This window comes from Physeter macrocephalus, chromosome 2 (assembly GCF_002837175.3).
Source record: "Physeter macrocephalus isolate SW-GA chromosome 2, ASM283717v5, whole genome shotgun sequence".
Classification (NCBI taxonomy): Eukaryota; Metazoa; Chordata; class Mammalia; order Artiodactyla; family Physeteridae; genus Physeter; species Physeter macrocephalus.
In genome coordinates this window covers 94,674,612-94,691,049 of record NC_041215.1, presented here as the reverse complement: position 1 = coordinate 94,691,049, position 16,438 = coordinate 94,674,612, and the positions used below count along the sequence as shown (strand labels likewise).

At 39.3% G+C, this 16,438-nt stretch overlaps 1 protein-coding gene across 3 annotated transcripts in view; it reads right to left on the bottom strand.

Moving 5' to 3' along the window:
- Positions 1–11,002, bottom strand: part of C2H2orf88 (chromosome 2 C2orf88 homolog) — a 32,546-nt gene extending 21,544 nt beyond the window's left edge. The window contains exon 1 of one of the 3 annotated variants that reach the window (XM_028480107.1): positions 10,774–11,002. The gene's annotated coding sequence lies outside the window, so the exon portion shown is untranslated. Of the gene's footprint in view, positions 1–10,499; positions 10,575–10,773 lie in introns of those variants that run through there. The other 2 variants (XM_007104441.2, XM_028480122.2) reach the window with 2 other exon arrangements.
- Positions 11,003–16,438: the final 5,436 nt, after the last annotated feature.

Below are 16,438 nucleotides of genomic sequence, written 5' to 3'. Positions count from 1 at the left end.
GGATCCTCCCGGACCGGGGCACGAACCCGTGTCCCCTGCATCAGCAGGCGGATTCTCAACCACTGCGCCACCAGGGAAGCCCTCAAATTATTATTTTAAGTGCTTTAGTTATTATGTTTTAGGATTATAATTAAGGAAAGAGAATTATAACCTAAGAATGCTGACGGTCATTTGGGAATTAAAGAGTTGGAATTGGGTGCCAGATCTAAGTCAAGGGTCAGTGCTTCATCTCATTTACCAGGTCCTCCGGGTAGAGAAGGGAAACAAACAGGCTTAACTCTGGGTACAAGCCTGGCTTCACCTGACCACTCCTATTTATGACTACAAATATTGAATTCAGTCTGCAGTAATTCCTCCAGCCCTGTAATCTAAATACTTGCAGGAAATGAAAAGTAGCTTCTGATGAACTTGCTGAAGAAAACCTGATCTAGATCACCACTAAGACTGTAAAACATTTAAACTTTATATTCTGTACTAATTTCTCAGTCATGTCATGTCCTAACTAAATGACACAACTGTACTCATGACACATGAATTAAGCTCTGTAAAATTCTGAAGGCAGTTCCTTAGGCAACTGTTGTTAAATGGAGGTGAGGGGTGGAGGAAACAGGGTAACAGTGTCAGAATATTGCCTTTCGTTTGTTACAACTGGACTATTCTTTAGATCCTGTAGCTGAAACTAGGTTATCTGAGCCCAAATCAGAACATGAAACTAATAAAACATAAAACATAAAAATGAATGCTCAGTCCTCAATTCATTATAATTTGAAAATCATGATCCACTCATCCTTATACACTAAGCCAATTATTTACTCCATAAACTCCTACATCACATTTGTAAAATGCTTTCTCTTTCAAAAGGGCTTTCTTATTTTTTTCCCTCCTTATTCACACAGATATCTTCTCTTTAAAAACTGACCCATTCTTAAGTGTCTATCTCAAGTACACTTCTGTGTAAAGGCCTTCCCACTACCTAATAAATATTACTCTGTCCCTCTCTTGGGTTTCCATAACATATTTATCTCCATCACTGTACTTTTCTCATTCTGCTTGTTTACAAGTCTGTGCCTAGACTCTCAAAGGCAGGAATATGGCATCCCACTTAAACTCTTTCTGAAAGAAGATGGGTAATAAGTAATTGTTTATCTTTGTATCTCACTTCTATATGCCTAGCATAATGAAGGGCCTCAGTAAATGTTAATTGATTTAAATAATTTAAGTTTAGATATTTTAAATAAAATTCCAGTCCTCTTAGAAAGAGAGCAACAGAGTGTGTACAGCCCTAAGTTACAAATGATAACCAAGCGTCTGGAGCTTTTCAGAGCAAATTATCCATCTACCTCTGTTTCTGTTGAGCATATCTCATTTGCATTTTCCCTTTTCCTCTTTCCCTGGTGTCTTATAATTAATTTATACAACAGAAAGGAATTATTTTTCCTCATTTTACAAAATACATTGATGTATAACTCTATATGTAAGCAGGTTAAATATCCTGCCTGGGGAAGCATGTGACCTTGATGACATTGTATGAGAGACCAAATGCACTGCCTGTTCTAAAATCCATATCTTTTGATTCTAGTTTCAGGGATCTTGCTGCTGTATCACAGTGCCTTCCTTTCACATTTCATGACATGTGCTAATTCAAGTAAACTGCCTAATTATGGAACAATTTATTTTACAAACCCATTCTTCAAAAAAATGGTCTTAAAGTGGATGTGGTGCAATGGACACTCAAATACAGATGTTAGTAGTGCAAATTGGTTCAACAGTAGCATAATAATTCATGTTAAAAACCCTAACCCAAATATCGCACTTTGAGAAATCTATCCTAAAGAAATGATCAGAGTTGTAGACAAATATTTATACATAAAAATTTTCATGAAAGCCCTTTTATAATAAGAAAAGTTGAAAATAACCTAAATGTCCAACAATAAGAGGTTTGTTATCATATGTCTATATCCTGGAATATTATGGAACTATTAATTACAGCAGATAGTCTCTAAAATGGCCTTCAACAATCCCTGCCTGCTGGAATTTCCATGCCTTGTTTAATCCCCTCCCCTTAAATACAGGACTAATGACTCACTTCTACCAAGAGTACAGCAAATGCCATGGGATGTCACTTCCAAGACTGGGTTTCAAAGAAACCATGACTTCTGTCTTGCATTCATTCTCTCACTCTAATGGAAGCCAACTGCTGTGTTGTGAGCAGCCCTACAGAGAGGCCCATAAAGCAAGAAATTGAAGGAAATCTCTCTACGGCAGTGTGCAAGGAAGGGATTGTCCCCCAGTTAAGCCTTCAGATAAAGACTATAGCCCCAACTTACAATATGATTGTCAAAGACTTTGAAGCAGAGGTACTCAGCTAAGCCATACCCAGATTCCTGATCCACAGGAACTGTGAAATAATTATATGTTTGTTATTTTAAGTAATTAAGTTTTAGGGTAGTTCATGATACAAAAATAAATAATAACTTTAAAAAATATTTAGTAACATGAGGAAATGTTCACATGTTAACTTTTAAAATTACTGGTCAAATGGTTTATTTATCCATAGCAAAATAATTTAAAAACTCAGCCTGTTAATAACAAAAATATTGTTTAAAAACAGACTGTGTACTCACTATTTGTTATTCGAACTAATAATTTCCTACATTTCCATTCATTGAGAATATTTTCAAGACTGTTATAAGCCTGCCTTGTAATATCATATAATTTTAAGTGTAATTATCATTAGCTAACGAAATGACACCAAACATTGACGATATTACAATCTGCCTCATAAAATATAGTAGAAAAGTTTACAAAGATTAGATTCTTCCAAGTCTTCAGAATTTATAGTTAATTTTTAAAAGCATAAGACTATAATATATATGTATGATTCCAATTTTTAAAATATATATGGTTGAAAAAGAATAGAAAACAGGAAAACATCAACAGTGTTTCTCTTTGGATGGTGGGATTATAGGTAATTTAAATTTTTCTTTATGCTCTTCTCTGTTTCCCAATTTTTTCTCAAATGCATATATTATTTTTTATCATCAGAAATATCTTTTACAAAAAAGCCAAACTAATAATTTGATATAATACATTTTACTGCTTCAAACCAAGATTTAATGCTAATAAGAGACTCAACCATTTGGCGAAGAGACAGAATAGCACTGGACCCATAACAAGATCTAGGCAATAGCACTCAATTAGCAAGTAAGAAGTCAATAAAACTCCAGATAGTCTCTAAAATGGCCTTCAACAATCCCTGCCTGCTGGAATTTCCATGCCTTGTTTAATCCCCTCCCCTTAAATACAGGACTAATGACTCACTTCTACCAAATGCCATGGGATGTCACTTCCAAGACTGGGTTTCAAAGAAACCATGACTTCTGTCTTGCATTCATTCTCTCACTCTAATGGAAGCCAACTGCTGTGTTGTGAGCAGCCCTACAGAGAGGCCCATAAAGCAAGAAATTGAAGGAAATCTCTCTACGGCAGTGTGCAAGGAAGGGATTGTCCCCCAGTTAAGCCTTCAGATAAAGACTATAGCCCCAACTTACAATATGATTGTCAAAGACTTTGAAGCAGAGGTACTCAGCTAAGCCATACCCAGATTCCTGATCCACAGGAACTGTGAAATAATTATATGTTTGTTATTTTAAGTAATTAAGTTTTAGGGTAGTTCATGATACAAAAATAAATAATAACTTTAAAAAATATTTAGTAACATGAGGAAATGTTCACATGTTAACTTTTAAAATTACTGGTCAAATGGTTTATTTATCCATAGCAAAATAATTTAAAAACTCAGCCTGTTAATAACAAAAATATTGTTTAAAAACAGACTGTGTACTCACTATTTGTTATTCGAACTAATAATTTCCTACATTTCCATTCATTGAGAATATTTTCAAGACTGTTATAAGCCTGCCTTGTAATATCATATAATTTTAAGTGTAATTATCATTAGCTAACGAAATGACACCAAACATTGACGATATTACAATCTGCCTCATAAAATATAGTAGAAAAGTTTACAAAGATTAGATTCTTCCAAGTCTTCAGAATTTATAGTTAATTTTTAAAAGCATAAGACTATAATATATATGTATGATTCCAATTTTTAAAATATATATGGTTGAAAAAGAATAGAAAACAGGAAAACATCAACAGTGTTTCTCTTTGGATGGTGGGATTATAGGTAATTTAAATTTTTCTTTATGCTCTTCTCTGTTTCCCAATTTTTTTCAAATGCATATATTATTTTTTATCATCAGAAATATCTTTTACAAAAAAGCCAAACTAATAATTTGATATAATACATTTTACTGCTTCAAACCAAGATTTAATGCTAATAAGAGACTCAACCATTTGGCGAAGAGACAGAATAGCACTGGACCCATAACAAGATCTAGGCAATAGCACTCAATTAGCAAGTAAGAAGTCAATAAAACTCTAGTATATCTAATTCTTTTTTTTTTAAAGAAGAAGGCTTCATGCTGAGTCAGATGAGAGTTAAATTAATGCAGGATTCAGAAGCAAGAACAAGTTTGTGAGGGGATATGATAGATGTGCTCCATAGCACTAGGTCCTGAAGGTCAGTGTTTACAAATAAATTAGAATATTAAAAAGCTGAGCAACTCCTGTGTCTCCCATAAACTCAATATTTATCATCTGTGATCTACCTAAACATGCTTGAACCTTACATTCTAGCCCATATCAACTTTGGGGGCCGTGTTTTTCTATATACAGTATAAAGTATGCTTTTTATTAAAGCTATATGTACGGGAAGAAGGGAAAAGTTGTTTCAGATTTTAGGATATGGTAAATAAAATTATTTTTTGTCAAGCCATTTCTCATTTCTCTGAGTGCAGACAGGTCATTCATCCAAGATCCTGACAAGGTTCTTTTAAAAAATGACACCTTGATATTACAAAATACCAAACTTAAAAGACTCCACTAAACAAAATGACTTTATACTCAAAATCAACACATAAAATCTTTTTCTCATAGAGTTTTCTTTGAACTTCACTGGGCTTAAGGAGAGAAATTTATCATGTACAGCAAACTTGTGTCATTTTGAGCTCAGAAAAGTCAGAAAAACCAACAGATTCTACCCAGAGTTCTTCACATAACTTTTGTCTAAAAAAGGGTAGAGGAATTTAATTAGCTATGTGACCACAGGAGTTTTTCTTTGCTTCTTTGAGACTCTGCTTCCTCATCTCTAAACTGAGGGTAATAATGCCTACCCCAAATTCCTCGTGAATAGTGATAAAGGAAAAACATAAAGCACCATAGAAATGCAGCAGCTATTCTGCTACTATTATTAGTAAACTGATAATGAGGTAAGAGGAAGGAAGAAAACACTGTGAAAAGGAAGGAAATATGACATTTGAGTAGATTATTTTGGGTAATTCACACTCCCTGGTTCTGAACAGTTCTTCCAATCCCCTCCACAAATGTCCACCCACAAGAAACACATCAGATACCCCAATCTCAAAACTTCCCTTAAAGGTGGAAGCCATATACTCCAAAACAATCCTAAAAAATGTAGATTCTTGTGGAATTACATTTCAGTATGAATGCATATCCCATTCCACTGGAATGGATGATGTATCTGTCAGTCTGTCTCACAAGCCCATGAATTCACGGAGGGTAGACACTTTGCCTCACTCGAAGCCTGAACTTTAATAAGTAGTTTCTAATTCGAGGTTGGTCCAAAATACCTAAATCTTGGTCATTTTAATTGATCAAACAATCTTAACTGACATTTTTCTGAACCACTAAATTTTATTTATCTCAATCATCATTAAGGAATTTGAGAGGGATCACAGTTTGTCAACGACAATGCATAAGGCCTGTTTTGAGCCAAAGGCAATTAGCTCTCTGCCCTCCACCTTTTTTGTCCAAAAGCAGGGCATAAATTTCCCTTTGTAAATGTGTCTCCGTCTCCTATACCAAGAAGAGAACCACTCTGGAGACAATTCTTATCTGCAAAACAAACAACCCTTATTTATCTTACATTTCCTAGCCACCCTCTCAGAACTCACTGTCATGCCAGAAGCCCAACCGCCTTTCCTTAGTCTAGCCCCTTTCCACACTGTATCACCCTTTGTTAAGATGATACAGAAGTCCGCAATTCTAACCATTTCCTTGAATCACATTTCTTTGTGAACTCCCATGCATACATAGGTAGTTAATTTTTTTCTCCTGTTAATCTATTATCAGTTTGATCTTCAGGCCCAGCCAATGACCCTAAGAGAGGAGAGGAAGATGATTTTTTTCCTTCCCTACATATTCAAGATTAGTTAGTCTTTACATTATGTAGGGGAACCACCTCAAATACTTTAGAACAAGTAGGAGGCATAAATATTAAAAGTGTTAAGTGCTATGCACCAAATTAAATTCCAGGCAGTAGTACACGTAATTTTGAATGCTTAAAAGAACCATTATTCTTATGATGGAGACATGGAAAAACATGGTATCCAAACCCACTTGGACTCTGGGTCAAAGGACCAAGAATTTTGAAAGTTTTGCTATTTAAATTTTGATAAGTTTTTCATGATACATATACTACACTCCTAAGGAGTCATTATAGAGTTCCTACTCTCTGTAGCTGATGGTATAATATTTCAGGGTGGGGAGTGGAGGTAAGGTGGGGCAGAGGTACATTTAATTTAAACAAAAAAGAGAGATATATGTATACATATTGCTGATTCACTTTGCTGTACAGTAGAAACAAACAACATTGTAAAGCAACTATACTCCAATAAAAATTTTAAAAAATTTTAAAAAAAAAGAAAAAGTAAATAAGAAACCGCCCCCCAAATTTTTTTTAAAAAAGCCTTTTTACCTATTGGATATAATTTCTCACTAATCCAAGGAAACTTCCTCCCCCCTCAAGCTATTGTCCTTACCACACACACCCATGCTCCTTTTCTACTTCTGGCCTTCCCTTAGGTTGAAAAATACCACCTGCCCCGTATCGCCACCCAGCACCCTTTCCCTTCTTCCCTGCGTAAACCAAATCTGTGCCATCTTCAAGGCTAGGGGAATCCCCGTCTCCTTCAGGCAAACTTCCTGGAATTCCTCAAACCTTTATCCAGAATTCTTCTTGAACTCCTGTCCAGCCTATTTAATTTATAAGTGCTGCCTCCCCAAATGAGATTAAAGATTCCTCAAGGGCAGTAGCCATTTCTCCTTTTGCTATTTTGCACAGAACAGTTCTCCACGTAGAGGCACTTAATGAATGCTAATTAAAGTCTGGCTATTTATCAAATATCCATGTGCTTCAAAGTGTGTTAGATGCCGGGGATAAAACAGTGAACTATACGTAGTTCTTCCTCTTTCAGGGCACTTACAACAAGCAAAAGCCACAAACTCCCAGTAGTGTTAGGGCCAGTGTTTCGTTTGGCCAGTGTAATGTTCCAACTGCTCTGAATTAGAATAGTTCTAAGCTGGGCATTCACTCTCCAGTTCACAGGACTCTGTACACTCCCTTGTGTCTGGCACCCATACAGCTTCAGTAATTTATGTTATCTTCAGCCCCTTGTGAAACATCCTTTATTTCACAACTCTTAATTTATAAGGAATAAATTAATTCTTAAAGTACAGACTCTTCCTATATCAGATACTGACTAGTTATTTATTACTCCCCAAACTTTCAACATTAGAATGCCATTCTATTCATATCACTCTTACTATGGAAAACAGACTCCAGTTAAAAAAAAAAAAATCCAAATCCAAGGCAGATGGTATATTAATTAATTAGAGAAAGAAAACAGAACTGCTCAGCAACTGTTTTGCTTTCTTAAAAGCAAATGATCTTTAAGCTGGAAAGGACAGAAGAAACCTCATTAAGAGAGAACCAAGGTACAAGCAGAAGAAGTCACTTTAAAAGAATTCACGTCTTCAAAATCTGATGAATTATATTCCAGGGAGAATCGGCAGATGTAAGCACAGAAATATTCTGACCACCTCAGAAAAACATGGAGAAGGAGGGAAGTCTCAAGAGGCTAGAGACTCAAATATACTTTTCCCCCCTAATTTTTTTAAAAATTTAAAACTGAAGGAAAAAAATAGAATTCCTAGGCATTACAAACCAGTTAATTTGATACCAATCTCTGGCAAAATTCAAGATTTTAATCAGAAAACGGGGAATATTTAGGGGGAAAAATACTGGGGATTTCAAGGAACTAGGAGTTTACTAAGAATCAGTAATTTTTAAACTAACATTTACTTTTGTAGTAGACCAGAGAATATTCAAGATCTTTAATTTTTAAGCAAAGCATTTGATTAAAATTATTCCCATAATGTCCTTATGAAGAAGACTGACCTATGGGCTAGAACAGTTTAATCTGAAGGACAGTGCTAGCTGAGTTCAGCTGATTAATTAATTTGTCTCAGCAATATCTACTGAGGGCCAAATAGATTCCCAACCAGTACTGTACTTGGCACTTTCAGTACATTACTTTGAATTCTAACAATTATCTGAAAGGCAGACGTTCCTAACCTCATTTTATTGATATGGAAAAGAAGTTTCTCAAGGTCACAAAGCTAGTAGTCAGGCTCCAAAAGTCCAGGACTTTCTATGTGCCACGGGCTTCTAGATGTGCCACCATGGCAAAAAGACCTGTCCCATGTATTATCAATGACTCGAACGTCTGGTGAACAAACTCAACACATGTGCAGGTGACACAAAATCAGAAGGCAGAGTTAACATGATGAATGCCACAAGATTAAAACACATCTAACAAACTGGAAACTGGAGAGAGGCTTAAAGTAATAGAAGACAAGAAAAAAATGTTCATATTCAAGAAATTTTTAACTGCATAATTAAAGAATGAATAAAGCCTACCTTGACAGCAAAGTGTGTGTGGGGTGGTGGTGGTGAGTTTTTTAGTCAACTTTGGTGTATTTACTACAAAAGCCGATTAAAAATTAGATGATTTTCGATAGCTAGTGGGAAGCAGCCACGTAGCACAGGGAGATCAGCTCGGTGCTTTGTGACCACTTGGGTGGGATAGGGAGGGTGAGAGGGAGACGCAAGAGGGAGGGGATATGGGGATATATGTATACTGTACAGCTGATTCACTTTGTTATAAAGCAGAAACTAACACAACACTGTAGAGCAATTATACTCCAATAAAGATGTTAAAATAATTAATTAAACCAAAAAAAACATCAAAAAAAATTACATGATTTTGTTTGAAGATAGGAACTCATTGCAGTCTGCACTGTTCAGACTAGACTGAATTAATGCATTCAATTTTGGGCTAAGGATTTTTAGCACAGAGAAAGTTCTTAGGTAAGGAAGGAAACATTAAAGTGAATATTATTTGGTGAAGATAACATTTACTGACTTCTGGGCAATTATGCTAAGTATTATGAACATTATCTCATTTGATTCTCACAACAGCCCTACAGGTAGATAGAGTATATCATTATTCCCATTTTACAGATGAGGAAGCCAAAGCTCAGGGATCTGAAAGGCTGTCAAGTAAAGGAGACGAAAGTCTTACTCTGTACCACCTAGACTTTTCATTTCTTAACAGTTTTTTGGTCATAGACTCTTTCAGATGGATGAAAGTTTTAGATCTTCTCTTCTGAAAAATTCTACATATAATTTCACAAGTTGGAGGGCTATTGGCAAAAGTAGGATTAATGAGAAACAGGTCCAAGGAAGCAGCTGTCAGTTCAGTGTAAACAAGGCCTTGCTAATAATAACAGAAAGGAGGGATACCTCACAACGCAGTGAGCTCCCTGTCACTGAAGTGCTCCCTCAAAGTGTGGCTGCTGTGTCGGGAGTGCAACAGGGGGAATGTTAAAATGGATTGGAGGTTGGTCTGTGATTTTAAAGTACCCTTTTGTTATAAGATTGTGGGCGTAGTAAGTAATTTTCGTTTGATGGCAAAACAAAGAAGTTAAAAACTGAAGTTACTGTTTTAACAGACCATTCTGCTGAATACATCAGGCAGAATACCTAAATGTTAATGTTATTTCCCATCTATATATATGGTACCTATATCAGGTACTTGAAAACAGCCCCATCCAAAAATTAAAGGTATATTCAACTGTTGATCTTGATGTGATTTATACTTTGTCATAATCAAAGTAGACTCCTTATTCCTCTGAATTCTGAACTAAAATGTTCCCTAAGATAAATACCATAAATACCAGATCCTAAAACGATGGGGTCTTTGATGAGAACGTTTACTAGTTTATAATTTCTGTTAACCTATTTCCATAAAGGATGGGGAGGGGGCAGACGGGAAACATAAGAGAAACAAACTCCGATTGTTCTGCTCTGCTTCTCAGATCCCTTCGCTAACAGCTGAAGGATCTTACCGTCAACTCTGCTTTATTTCCCATGTGCATCATAATTCACCTCGAGATTCAGGCTCCCACCGCTCAAAAAGGAGCTCACACTTTGCTCCTGACATGCCATTCAGAGCACAAGCTTGACAGCTTGGCATTACAAATTAAGTGTTCATAGGCAAATCTTCTACCTGAAATCTTTACTCTTCAGGAAGGATCGGATGGAAGGTGAAACTGCCAACTCATAAAGCAAAACCTTGAATTTGAGGGCTCAGAACAAGGTGTAAGCAGCGGGGGCTAAGTTCTTTAATTAGGAGCCGGTGGCACGAGGCTCTAGCCGAGGCAGCTGGCCGAGAAAGGTCCGGTTTAATCAAAGCCTCCTGTAACTCACAGGTTTCTGCCACTGAAAATCAAAAAAGGCAAAACTGACAAGCTGAGACCTACGGACACACACGGGTGGCTCACCTCCCAGGTGTTCACTTACTCGACACGTCGGCGGGCAGCTGCGCGCCCCTGTGGCGTCTGGACGGCGGCGGGGACCGAGCAGACATCCGGCGCTCCTGCAGCTCCCGGGCCGGCGCTGCCCTGCGGTGGATAGGCGTCTGGGCGGGCGGCGAGCTGAGGCCCGGGCCAAAGCGGAGTGCTGTCCAGCTGCAAGGGCAGCGGCGCCGCCTTCTCGCAAGCGGCCGGCTCAGTCAAGTGGCAGCATTTGGAGGACGGGGTGTCCTTCGGCCGCGCTCCGGGCTCCTCCTCCCGCCGCCGCGCCCGCCGCGCGCTCCTGGCGGGTTCGCGCCCCGCACCCAGCCGACCAGCCCCGCAGGTGGCGGCCGAGGGCGCTCGGCTCCAGGGCGCGCCCTCCGCGGGCCGCACTCGAGTAACGGGCGGCGGGGGCAGCCACGGTCACCGGGCAAGCGCCGGTCCGGGGCAGGGGCGGAGCTGGCCCGTGAAGCTACTGGGTCCGGCCACCGCCCTCACGGCCACCCTAAATACACTACCCAGACTGCAGTCATTCCCCAGCCCGGCAGGAATTAGAACCCCAAATTTCGAAGAAAACATAAGCGAGCAAGTCACTTCACTTCCCTGGCCCCTGACGGAGCCCCCTGGGCTGCTAGCCGTCCTGGGATCTGCCCAGGTGAGAGGAGGGGCTGTTGTCTGGACGGGGGCCTGCCTTGGGGAGAACCGGTGCTCGCGGCCCCTGCGCGGAGCCCATGTGCAGATGAACTCGCAGCAGCCTCACCGAGGCCTTCCCATCTAGGGGTTCCGACGCCCGGGTCCACGCTTAGCAGCCAAACCCGCTTTGACCTCAAACTCCACGAGGTTCAGGCGTAGGTCAGGGACTCTGCCCTTCCTAACTAGCTTGCACCCTGAGTATGCAGAGCAAAAGAGCTTGATGTAATTTTAAAAGGACACATTCATTTGGTACTTCTCTATCCAGAAATACTGAAGGACATTTTCCAAGCATGTTTCTCCTTAAAACACCACTAACAAAACATCCTTTTCTCGCTTTTTTTTTTTTGGCACTGAAGTCTCTATCTCAAAACATGCCCATTATTCAGTTGTGTTTCCTTTCGCATTCCATGTGATGCCTGTATCTTTCCAGCATGATTCCTAGCAATAGTGAAAGCCCCAAGAGAACTACAAAAGAACCGTTATTTTAGTTGTGTTCTACAATGGATTAGGCATGCAAAATTCACGCTTGAAGAGACCTTGGTGATAACTTCACCTGACTCCTTTACATTACAAGTGAGGACACTGAAGCCCAGAGTCCAGTGGCAAAACTAAATGTGAAAAAGAAAGACTGGAACCTACACAGCTCACAGTCTGTAGACTAACATGAGGGTTAGCTCTCTAAAGGTATAACATAGTAAAGAATATGCCTAGATTGCAGAGGGATTGAGAAGCATAAATTATACAAAATCTAGTTCAGATATTTTTAGACTTTAAATGAATCAAACATTCCTATTTATTACTATGCTTAAATTAACTAAGGCAACTTTTATGTACAGACAGTAGCTCAGAAATGCAATTTTGCTTCATGATAATATTAATGGATTGGAGTAGGCACATTCTGACAATCATAGAATGTGAATATACTTATATTAACTGTTTTGTCTGATCAGTATCAATTTCTAATGTACTCCAGTTGACTATACTAAGATAAACAAGTATTTAGTTCTATATATTTCAGGCATATCATGCTAAATAATTATGATCAAATGCAAGGTTCCACCTTTAGGCCTAATTCTTCACTGAAGGTATCAGTGCTTTCCCTCTCCCTCTGCACTTTAAGCTTTTACCAACCTAGTACTGCAATGATCCATAAGAGACCTCTGGGTTCCACACTGAGAGATCAGTGTCAGTCTATGATGTGCTCAAGGTGAGAAAAGAGAAACTTAAAATTTGTACTTTTACTTCCCAGTTATCAGAGCAGTAAAGGGCGAAGAATGAGTCTCTGGCGTCCACCAGAAAAGAAAGACCTTGTGAACACGTACATTCCTGTGTCTCACACAGTTCATAGATAGGCTGTATCATCTTTACCAAGTATTAGTTTCCCGCGTCGGCCAGACTCAGGCCAGGCCCTCCCTCCACCATCCCGGGTCTGGCCAAGACATAGAAAAACCCAGGAGCAGTCCTCTCCTCTCTCTGCGGGTCTTCCCAGGCCGGTCCCTCACTAGGAACCCGGGTCTGGGGCGGTGCTCAAAGGCTGCGCCGCGAAAGGCAAGGCTTCGCTGGGGCTCCTGGGCGGCCGGGTGGGCTTACCAGGCACTTCGGATGAACTTGGCCACAGAAGATGCTTCTCCAAGCTTCTCCGAGAGACGGCCTGCTTCCAGCCTTAGGACATCAAAAGGTGACCGGGGCCTTGGCCTCTCCTCAGGACTCTAGGCCGTGCTTCCGGTCAAGATGGTACCACCTGTTAAGCCCCGAGGGAAGATGCCTCGGGAAAACGTGGCGCCCTCTGCTGCCGGAGCCCAAAAATGCTGGTTTTCCTCTCAGGCACCCAGCCAGGAGCTGGGAGTCAGGGCCCCATCATTTCTGCCCTCCTATTATCCTCTCACCCTGGCTTGCAGCAAGAGCAGAGGAGGCGGATACACAGAGCTCCTCAAACCGATGGTGGCAGAGACCGACTGTAGGGTTTTGAAAGTGTGCGGAATACACCTTTTAAAAAGCTGTAGAGCAAAGTGAGAGAGAGGAGGAAGGACCCTGAAGAGGGCCTAACTCGAACGTGGTTAAGGTGAGGGTGCCTGCGTGATAGCAGTGTTTAATGTATTTTCTTTTTACCAGAAGAGCGTGGAAAATAAAAATCATAAAACCAGTGATGAGAAAATACTAGAATTTGAACACGAGTGATCTGACACCACAGCCCATGCTGTTGACAGGGAAGAGGTATATTGAGCTGGATTGAGGACTGCATGCCAACAGTGAACCTGCAATTAATAGGATTAAATCCAGGCGCCCCCCGCCCCATACACCTTCCCTCCTAAATAAATCCCACTTCCACTGCCAGCGCCCTAAAACTTCCACCTCCACTCCAGACAGGTCAGAGAGATGGAGGTAGCTGACCCCCTCCACTGGGTTTTCTACTTAAACACTGAGAACCTCAAACTTCCATTTCTGCTTCAGGAGGACCAGTCAAAGCATACACCTCTGGGAGAAGCATGGAGGGCATGCCAGCCAGGTGGAGGGAACCTCCTTTGAAAAGAACTCTAAGTAGTGAAATGATGAGACTCCGTCAGAATGGATCTGGGCCCTGGGACTCACCTCTCTGCCACTAGGGCTCTTCCTAGCATATCAGTCAAATGCCATCTGTTTTCTGATAGTGAAGTGATGAGGACAGGATAGGTGGATGGAAGAATCTGGGAGTGTTCATGCCGAGGCAAGAGCATACATGTATGTAAGAGAGTTATGAAAGTCGCAGAAAAAATTTATAAAGAATAGGAAAACAACTGAGGAGATAGAAAAAATATATCATTGTGAGATACCATTATGGGGTAGGAACCCTGATAGAATAGCACATGGGTGTGATCTATGAGAAAACTCATTCTGACTTTCATAATGATAAGGCTCTGTTATGATAAAGAAATTAATAATTTTGTTTTCCACATATAAAATTTGAAATTCTACCTCCGTTTTTCTCATGCAGTGGTCTACTACTATTAGTGACAGTTTTAGGTGGTTGTGAGTGGAAACGGTATTTCTTTTCAAGGGGAAGCATATAGGGTGGTTTGATTTAATTCTACTAATTGCAACTTTACTATTTGGCAATCCAGCTCAATATTTCTCTCCTGTCTACTATAGGAAAAAAACAAAACAAAACACTTTTAGTGTTTACTGGGAAGCAGAGCTATCTCCTACATATATTTTTCACTGATCCAGGTTTTATGTGCTATTTTTTATATGTTCAGGCTAAAATGGCTTCTCCAAAACAGTGATCTTATCTTGTATGTGCTAAGATTTTATCTAGATTACGCCGAGAGACCCAGATATCTCCTCTGAGTAGGTGACAAACACATTTTCATGTCACACCCTAGACTAGGGTTTTAGGATGCAAAGCTTTAAAAATTCAGCAGCAGAAATGGCATATTGATTCTTTAACACTTTCTGTAGCCCAAGATATATGAACATGTTTCTTGATGAACAGCCAGCTGTAGATACGAAAATGGTGTCATCCTGGACCTTTTCCTGCGCCCTCTGTACTACTCACAGTTGTTTCTATGCCAGAGCAGCCTTCACAATCTTGCTGTAAACCTTAATCACACTGTTGTGAAAGACTTCTGTTTGTTTAACGTTTGCCCAGAATCAAGGAACAAATCATCAGATTACCCGACCAGCCAAACAGGTAAAAATATAAACCTATGAGAGTTTCCTATTTTGATATTTTAATATATATCATGATATGTTTGAAAGTTCATATGCCCAAAATAAGCGTTCACAGCTGTACTTTAGGCCATTCTAACCTTACTCATTACGTCACTGAAATGAGAAATGATTAACATTATCTTCCTCATATGGAAGACAGTCAAATCACCCCCTTGTACCTTCTCTTTCCTTGAGGGAAAGAAGTGTATTTAACTTTTTCTCATAAGATGTCCTTTACTCACATTTGCCAGGCTTTTCTAGACCTAATCTGGTTCTCCAAATGCAATTATATGTCTGGCAACCCAAATTAAGGGAACATTCCAAATAGAGTTTAACAATGCCGAGCATTAGAGTATTACAGAACGATATTTCCCTACCTTGTGTTGTATAATCCAATTCTGTTCATTATATTAACAACTATTTAGGTTGACAACCATGCCATAAGTCTATTTCTTTTTCCCACTTGTCTTGTTTTTCCTTAAGGTTTTTCTGCTTTCTGAGTTTTGGCCTTAAGCTTACTGATGTGCATTTGTCAGTAAATAAGCTTCAGAGTAACCTATACAAGATCTGTCTGAAGATCTTTACACTAAATTAAATGCATTTTGGAGTCTTTAAATCACCATCAACATTCTCTATATATCTCTTGTAAAAGTAGATTTAACAGTCCCCAAAGAGGCAGAAATGTGTTGGAAATAAATGAACACCTTATTTTTTTTAATTCTTGTTGTTTTTATGGTTATCTATATTTGTTTTCCCCTCTAGATTCTGAGTATCATGAGGACAGGAACCATGTATTTTATGTATTTTATGTGCTACTTATTTCTAGCACCTGGCATATGCAAGGCATTAAATCTTGTTGAACTGAAAGTTATTTCTCTGCTTTGGTGCTTTCTATAATTTCATCCCATTTCAAACAGAGAAAACATTACTGCTTAGACCCATGAATCCAAGCTTCTGTAAGTCTTCTTTACCTACCTTTATTCTAACATTAAGATAGGGCCAACTTCTCTTGAAAGTGTAGATATAAGACATTGTTAAAAATCTAATATTAATCAAACTATCAAAAATTAAATACAAAGAAAACATATTAAAAGCAGCAAGGGAAAAACAACAAATAACACACAAGGGAATCCCCATAAGGTTAACAGCTGATCTTTCAGCAGAAACTCTGCAAGCCAGAAGGGAGTGGCAGGACATATTTAAAGTGATGAAGGAGAAAAACCTACAACCAAGATTACTCTAACCAGCAAGGATCTCATTCAGATTTGATGGA